This window comes from Rattus rattus, chromosome 1 (genome assembly GCF_011064425.1).
Source record: "Rattus rattus isolate New Zealand chromosome 1, Rrattus_CSIRO_v1, whole genome shotgun sequence".
NCBI lineage: Eukaryota > Metazoa > Chordata > Mammalia > Rodentia > Muridae > Rattus > Rattus rattus.
Genome location: NC_046154.1, coordinates 232,300,671 through 232,308,983, shown reverse-complemented (window position 1 = coordinate 232,308,983; position 8,313 = coordinate 232,300,671). Strand labels below are relative to the sequence as shown.

General features: G+C 48.8%; 1 non-coding gene across 1 annotated transcript; it reads left to right on the top strand.

The window, feature by feature from the left end:
- The first annotated feature begins 5,754 nt into the window (after nt 1-5,754).
- On the top strand, nt 5,755-5,827 carry Trnam-cau. The gene has a single exon. It is a non-coding gene; the product is annotated as a tRNA-Met (tRNA).
- Nucleotides 5,828-8,313: the final 2,486 nt, after the last annotated feature.

Sequence of the window (8,313 nt, the reverse complement as noted above, 5' to 3'; positions counted from 1 at the left end):
GCTGAGTGTGTGGAAGCCAGAGGTTAATGGCAGGGTATTTTCCTTCATTTCTTCTCCATCTTTTCTTTGTCTCCTTAAGCTTGGAACTCTCTGATTTGGCTCTACTGGCCCTGGGATCTGCTTGTCACCACTCCCCCAGTGCAGGGACCACAGATGCACACCAGCACACTTGCTATTTCACACGAGTTCTGGGGGCTCAACTCAGCTTCTCATGCTTGCACAGAAAGCATTTTATCCGGGGAGTCATCTCCCCAGTTCTAGAGTATAAATTCTAAGAAGTGACATCATGTGTTGTTGGTGACCACACTTGTACAATTTTGCAGACCCAACAACAAAACACAAACATGGAGTCCCTTGTTCTAAAGAGAAGGAAAGAAAATACCATTGGAATTACTGAGCTAGAGGCTTTGGTCTTTTTTCTGTGGTCTTTCTCTTGGCCTCTGGTGGGTTGTTTGCTTTGCTTTTTAAATTCTTCCGTCGATGTTCTCCTGTGCTCTGTGGGGTGTGTGTGTGTGTGTGTGTGTGTGTGTGTGTGTGTGTGTGTGTGTGTGTGTGTGTGCTGAGCAGAGATGAAGACCTAGATATATGGTAGGTCCCTCTCACAGACTCAGGGTCGTAAGCATTATCTCAGCCGCTTCCCAAAGAGCTGCTATAAATGTGGGGATACTGACTGACTTGTGTGGTTCCGGGGCAGCCGAACAAGAACACATTCCCCACCAGCCCTTCTAATAAGAGGCGCTTTGTAATTAAACTTTCTCTCTGGCTGTTACGTTAATGGAAGCCGCTAAGCCAGATGAGGCAACTCTGTCAGGGGTAATTGTGCAATTCAGGCTCAACACTATGTTTGAAGGAAGGTCTGGGAGCTGATCTCACTGATACGAACTGAAACCCGGTGCTTGGCCAGCCCAGCCCTGGGAGCTGGCAAGTCAAAGCCACACGCCCATTAGCTTTGTGAACTGGGGCCTCATGGCTCTGTGTGTGTGGTGACAGGAGACACTGCCCCTCACAACTGGTGTTGTACGGGTTGGAACTGGAACAAAACTCCCACCCTGTTCTGGGTCTGAACTTGGAAGGAGCAGGCCCAGCTTTGGGCCTCAGGGCTGCTGCACCCACCACCACCTGGCAGTAGGAGCAGAGTGGGAGGGTCCTTCCAGGTGAATGTGTAACCCTTTCTTCTCTGGCTGTCCTGCCCACCCGGTACGCGGAGAGAACAGAGTGGCTGTGAATCTGCTCCTGGATAATTTAGCGGAAAGGTCCATTTGTTTTTTTTGTTTTTTTCTTTTTTTCGGAGCTGGGGACCGAACCCAGGGCCTTGCCCTTGCTAGGCAAGTGCTCTACCGCTGAGCTAAATCCCCAACCCCGGAAAGGTCCATTTGGATAAAAGAAATGTCCCATTGTGCAACCTTGTCACTGTTCTGACCCACAGAAACAGAGGCACAGACGGGAAGCAGCCCTGTCTTCAAAGGAAGATCTGTCTGTCTGTAGCAGGGAAATGTCTCAAATGTTTCTTGCAACTAATCTTCAAATCATCCCAGTTTCCACAGATGTGCAGCATGTCCTGCTGCCAGGAAAGAAGGCAGGTAAGAAACCATCAATACAGAGGAAAACCGTCTCACACAAACAAACAAACAAACAAACAAACAAACAAAGGAAGGAAGGAACCGTGAAACCAGGCAGTGAGACGAATCGACCAGCTGGTAAAGGGGAATTGCCACCAAGCCTGATGACCTGAGTTCAATCCCCTGGATTCTCAAGGTAAAAGAAGTATGACTTTACACACACACACACACACACACACACACACACACACACACACACACACACGCTGAATAAATATAAAGGACTTACCTTGGCCTATGGGGGCTCACAGAGACTGGGTCACCAATCAGGTAATATGGAGGTGATGGACTTAGAACCCCTACACGTTTGTAGTAAACGTGCATTTTGCCCTTCATGTGGGTCCCCTAACATGGAGCACAGGCTATCTCGGCCTGCCATTGGATGTCCTTCCCCCTACATGAACTGCCTGGTTGGGTCTCAGTGGGAGAGGATGTGCCTAGTCCTTGGGACAGGATGTCCCAAGGTGGTCCCAAGGGAGGCTCCCCCTTCTTTGAAGAGAAGGGAAGGGGCCAATAGGAGGAAAGGACTTGTAAGGGTGGAACTGGGACAAGAGGCAGAGGTGGTGGTGGTACTGTTATTAGGATGTAAAATGACTAAAAATAAATAAGTTGTTGGAGAAAATAAATATAAAGGAATGTAAGAAAGCAAAGGAAAAAAAAAACCCATGAAAACAAGCATGGGGCCTTGAAAATGAAGCAATCAAGCAAACATGGTCCTGAACCATGGTGAATGTTAAGGTCGGGGAGAGGGCAGCCTTCATCCGTGAGAACATAGCACAGAATAACTCCACCCAGCTCAAAGGCAGATGCCTCAGGAGTGACAAGTGGGGACAGGGGGATGTCTGTCTGTGGGGTGAGGGTAGACAAGCCTGAGAGGGTAAACTTGGAGGTACATGAGGATATGGCTCCCCTCATGGGTGGATTGGAGGACATGAGGCTTTGGCAGGATAATGTCAAAGTCACTGTAACATTAGTAATGGCCACGCTAGTCACAAGGAGCTAATCCAGCTCCTTGGGGACATCTGGCCATCGGCAGGAGAGAGGCTGCTGCTTTGCCTGTGTGAGTAGTGACTCTCAGATGCTGCAAATAACAGGCTGCCTCCTGCCTGGCTGTCTGTTCCTCAAGCTGAACCCTAGCTGGGAGGAGGACTGTAACCTTCTGATGCCCTGGACACATGGCAGAGGAACTTCTGGCTGTTTCCCTCAGGGCACATCTGAACAGTCTGCCCTCTCACCCCTCATCTCCATGCTCCCTCTATTTGCCTGGATGGCTTTCCCCTGCCCTCTGTCTTGCTAGAGACAGAAGAGATAAGACTCCCGGGAGCCTAACCAAGGCCAGCCAGGCAGGGGGCAAACCCCAGCCATAAGAGGTCAGCCGGGGAAACCTTTCCGGTTCCCAGAGGATGACAGCACAGAGTCTGCTCCTGAGGGGCCTCCTCCTCTCTCCCTGTTTCTTCTCAGTTTAAGCAGCGGTCACAGGGAAGGAGTCCTAGTGTGCAGAAGTTTGGAGCCAATTCCTCTGACCTTGCTCCAGCTGTGCAGTCACTACCGGGAACTGTACGACCAGGCAGAGGCCAGGCCAGAGGTGGCTCTTAAGCTAGGCACCATCCCTGTCACACAGATGAAGACCACGAGCTGAGGCTGAGGCAAACGAACAGAGAGAATGAGGTGTTAAAAGTCTCAGTAATTGAGACCAGCTGACCTTCTGGTCTCAGCCTTTGCGTAAGTGGAAAATTGTTCTTGGGGGTCAGAGGACAGGAATGAACCTAGTCTTCTTTTAATCTGCCCATAAGCTCTTCAGACTTCCACTATCCAACACATCAGTACACACACACGAGAATACCCATGTTTCTGCTGTTTGTTACTAACAAAACTTAGATCTTCTGGAATTAGAAGACCTTCCTATGACACCTAGAGCCGTCGTGGGTGGCATGAATAACGAAACATATTCTCTTCCGGACTTAGACGTTGAATGGCCATCTTGGATTAAAGTGTCTGTGGGGCTTGGTTCTCCCTGGGCTCTCTTATTGGCTGTGGATAGATGGTTATCTTCCTTCTGCACCCTCATAGGGTGCTCCCTCTGTGTGGTGCTCAGGTCCTCGTTTCTCATAGACACTCCAGGCAGTTATAAAGATGGAGAGCTACATGTGTTACCAGGTACAATGACTATTCTTGATGGTTAGGTTGACAACACCTGGAATTAACGAAAACCCAAGCAGCTGGTGTGGTGGTTTGAATAGGAATGACCCCCATAGACTCACATGTTTGAATGCTTGGTCCACAAGGAGTGGCACTATAAGGAGGTGTGGCTTTGTTGGAGTGGGTGTAGCCTTGTTGGAATAGGTGTGACTTTGTTAAAGGAACTGTGTCACTAGCTGGGAGCCTGGAGCAAACTGGCCTGCAGCCAGATCAACAGGTTGGAGAGTGTCCCTTCCAGGCAGCTCAACTGGTCTGAGAGTGTCTTTCTCAGCATCGCTTCCTTCCTGCTTCTATATGCTGGACAGAGGGAGGGATGGGATGAATCTGGTCAGTTTCAGGAACTTCCTGGGGTCACTGAGTTGCTTGCTTCCTGAGCTTAAGGAGCTTCTCTGTAGGATGGAGTCATTACATATCAAATGATCACTAAATACATGCAGACATGCAAAATTCTCAAATGAGAATCCAGATCTGTGTGTTGTGAGTAGAACACACAGTAGTAGCCTGTACACTCATCCACACTGCGGGGCACCAGTTGTGCTGATTGCTTCAGGCTACTTCAGACAGAGAATAAAAGAGCCACATGTTGGAGGTGGTGGCAAATAAGCTGCCTTATTGGCAGTCAGAAAGGAGATAGGTGGGGGAAAGAATTAGTAAGTTTCAGAGGATGTGACCTTTGACCTGACTGTTGAAGGGAGGAATCCCAGTAGCATGGAGAGGACAGTCAGGTGGAGGCAGTGGCCTGTGTATAGTTGACAGTGGGAAAGACCTGTTCCTGCAATTCCAGAAGGTACATTCTGGAACACTTTGTCAGCCTGTGGGTCTGAGACATGGCTGTCTTAGGTCCAGCCAAGCTTGTAGTCCTGTGGGATGTGGGGCTAGAATACCCTTGTATTCTGAACTCAAAGCCAGAGGCTCAATCTGGAGTCCCCCGTGGAATGAGTACACTTGCTCCAGGAACCAAGAATCTGGGCCTGGCATGTTGTTCACGTACCCAAAGGCTCCCTACTGCCTTCGACAGTAAGTGGGACCCTGTTTTAGTTACTGTTCTATTGCAGGGTTAAGACACCTTAACCAAGGAAACATATAAAGGAAAGCATTTAATTAGGGGCGGGGGCTGGTTTGCTTAGTTTCAGATTAGTCTATGACCACCCTGGGGGAACATGGTAGCAGGCAGCCTCTAGTAAGAGCAGTAGCTGAGAGTTCACACTTTATCTGTAATATGGGGTCGGAGATTATGAGACTGGGCCTGGTGTGGACCCCTCCAACAAGCCCACACCCCCCAGTTTTCCTAGAGAGTACACTAATGGGAACCAAGGATTCAAATATACGAGCCTATGGGGCCATTCTCATTCAAACGGCCACAGATTCACATTTAAAAGATCCAGATTCCCTATTGAGCAGCATGTTTGCTTCTCGAACAATGCAGCTCAACTGGAGAATCCCGGGTGCCTGTTAGCCTTCCAGAGCTGTGCCTTCTAGAGCTCCCAGGGACGTCCTGGGGAAGCTGAAGCAAGGTGGCAGAAAGGGTGCACGAGTACGCGCATGCTTCTAAATGATTACCCGAGGCTCCTTCGCTCAGTTACGCCGGGTTAAGAGTGACCGTGAGAACCCAGCATCCGGAAGGAGGCCAGGAACACAGTAGGTGCCCAATAAATATTTCATAACATCCTGAGCGTGTGAACTCTATACAAAAGCTCACAACAGTCTCTCTCTCCCATGCTCTCCCGCACCAGGACAACTTTAGCAGGCAACCCATTGTGTCTGTTGATGGACAGAGGGGCAGGCGAATAAAGACAGCGCGAGTGTAGATGGGCTGGTTCCAGAAAGGCAAGAAACTCCGGGATTTTGGAAACGCTAACGGAACTTAACTCTTTGAGCATGCGCACTGGGCTTTCCACCAGGGTCTTGAGACTCAGGCCGGAAGCTGCTCGCAGGTGCCTCGTTAGCGCAGTAGGTAGCGCGTCAGTCTCATAATCTGAAGGTCGTGAGTTCGATCCTCACACGGGGCACAATACTTTTGGCCGTTCCAGGTCTAATTTCTTGCTAGAAGCGGATTTATTTCTGTCGTGGAGCGCTCGTAACGCAGAGATTCTTGCTCTGTCTAGGCGTGGAATGGCTTGGCACGTTCTAGGAGGACTTGGATCTTGTAAACTGGTGACCGCTGGGATCCCGGACTGCCCGGGGGCTGGGGAGGCTGTACGTTTCTGGCTTGTTCAGGGTCGGGTGTGGTGCGAGGGGCGAGCCGAGCCGGGCAGAAGGCGGTGGGTACCCACCCAGGCACGCCTGGGTCTCAGCCACTTCTGCAGGCAGCAGCCGTGCGACCACAGGTCAAATAGCAAGTCACATAGGGATGTGTCGGATATCACCCATCCCCATCTTCCGAGCTGCTAACCTCCCCCGGATAATTGCGGCAGGGAGGACTCTAGAGAGCCGTTTTCTGCTGTGTGTTTACTTCGGTGGCAGATTCGGTTGCTTGGAAGGTAGACACAGGTGGCTCTGGGATTCAAACTTCCCTGAAAACTCCCTGGATCACCACAAGCCCCCACTTTGGGTGGTAGTCCTCAGTAATGTCAGTTCGTAGTCTAGTAATCCCTCTCACGCTTGGTTTTCCTTTTCCTTCGTACACATCATTGCATAGTTTCCTTGGAGGACGCTTAGAGAATACTTAGCAAGCGGACACGTGGCTCTACCGCAAGGTCCTTCCTTAAGGAGATCGAACCCGCCTTCCCTTCAACCATGAGGTTTGGGGTCTGGACTATAGGAATTGCCAAAAATGGAAACTGAGCTTCTGGTCAACCGTGTGGCTCAAGTTGGACTCTGGGCCATTGGGTCTGGAGTCTTTCTTCTTACAGCATTTTTGTTTTGATTTTTGAGACAGGATTTCTCTGTGTACCTCTGGCTGTCCTGGAACTCTCTCTTTTAGACCAGGCTGATCTCCAGCTCAGAGAGATTCTCCTGCCTCCACCTCTGGAGCATTTGAATTAATGGCATGAGCCACCATTTTAGTAGTCTGCCCATCTCTTTCCTTCTTAGAGACGAATCGACATCCAAAGAGCCCTCACTATGATTGCCTAACAAGACCTTGCTGTCCACCGCTGACCTGGGTCACTGGGTCCCTGCTCTCACAGACTGCAGTCACAGGTGTGGCATTTCTTACTGTCTGCCAGCAGAGCCAACATGGAGAGCTCAGCTTCGCGAACTATTTCGCCATTGATGTCCTACTGAAGTCAGTCTTTGGGGCTCAAAGCCAGGAGTTGGGAGGTGTGTGTGGGGTCATGCCATAAATCTGCCTTTCTGTTCCTAGCTTCCTAAGCTTTGAAGACCTTCATCCACTAAAATTCCTAAGATTTTTTTCCACTCATGACCCCTCCCTTTTTGGCCTGAGAAATTTTGCAGGAACCTGGGTTTATAAGTATATAAATAAATATGCAAATAAAATTTATTTTTAAGTTGAAAAATATCTTGTGTCTGGGGAGTCTGAAAGTTCATGGGCTGCTATAGTACGAATGCTGTGAATGTCCACCATCCACAGTGGACTTGAGGCTTGTCAGATCTTCTTCGGTAGTCTGAGGGGGGAACTTTAATTTTAAAACCAGTCTTTAACACCCATTCTGGTTATACATATAATTTAACCATTTATTAAAGATAAAAGCAAATTGGCACACTGATAAGATGAAAGTGTTCATTTAATTTTACACAATGAATTAAATCTTGGCTGAGTATTTGATTCTGCAACATATCGAATGTTTTCACCCTTCTTCAGAGATGACAGGTAATGTGTTGGGTATGGTAGTGCATGCCCGTTCTCACAGCACTTGACAGGTGGGGGCAGGCAGGCGAGTTCACAGTTATTCTCGGTCTCACAGCAAGTTTGAGGCAAGCCTGGGCTACGAAACTATGTCTCAAGAGAGCAGGCACATAACCCACCTCGCAAAGTTGATGATACTTTGATTTTATAATTAGCAATGTTAAGAACATTGCTTTGCATAAATGTGTACATTCTGGGCCACTGCAGAAATTGTTGGAAATTCTGACCTGATCTCCAGCCAACATTTGCTTAGTGATTTTATTTTGAAACCCAAACAGTAATTTTGACATTGCGAGCTAGATCCCAAACACTCTACCAAGGAGCCGCATCTGCAGCTCAAACAGCAATTTTAAAAACCAAACATTTTAACTGTGATACAATGTAAAAATGCCCTAATTTGATACAAGCTGAGGGATGGCGGTCCAAACACAGCAGATGTTTGTTCCTGTAGTTAACCCGTTATTTTTGTATACAAACCAAAAGCTCAGCAGGTACAGCAAAAACCTGGGGGTTCATAGCATACAACAATCTCAAATCGGAGCTGAGATGTTTTAAGCAGTGGATATTGGTGTTTCGTGGGGTGACATAATGGGACGGCCACATCAGGGCGCCATGGGAAACACTTATGCACAGACAAATGAAGGCTGATAGGCGACGCTCAAAGTGCACCTGCTAGCCGCGTTCTGG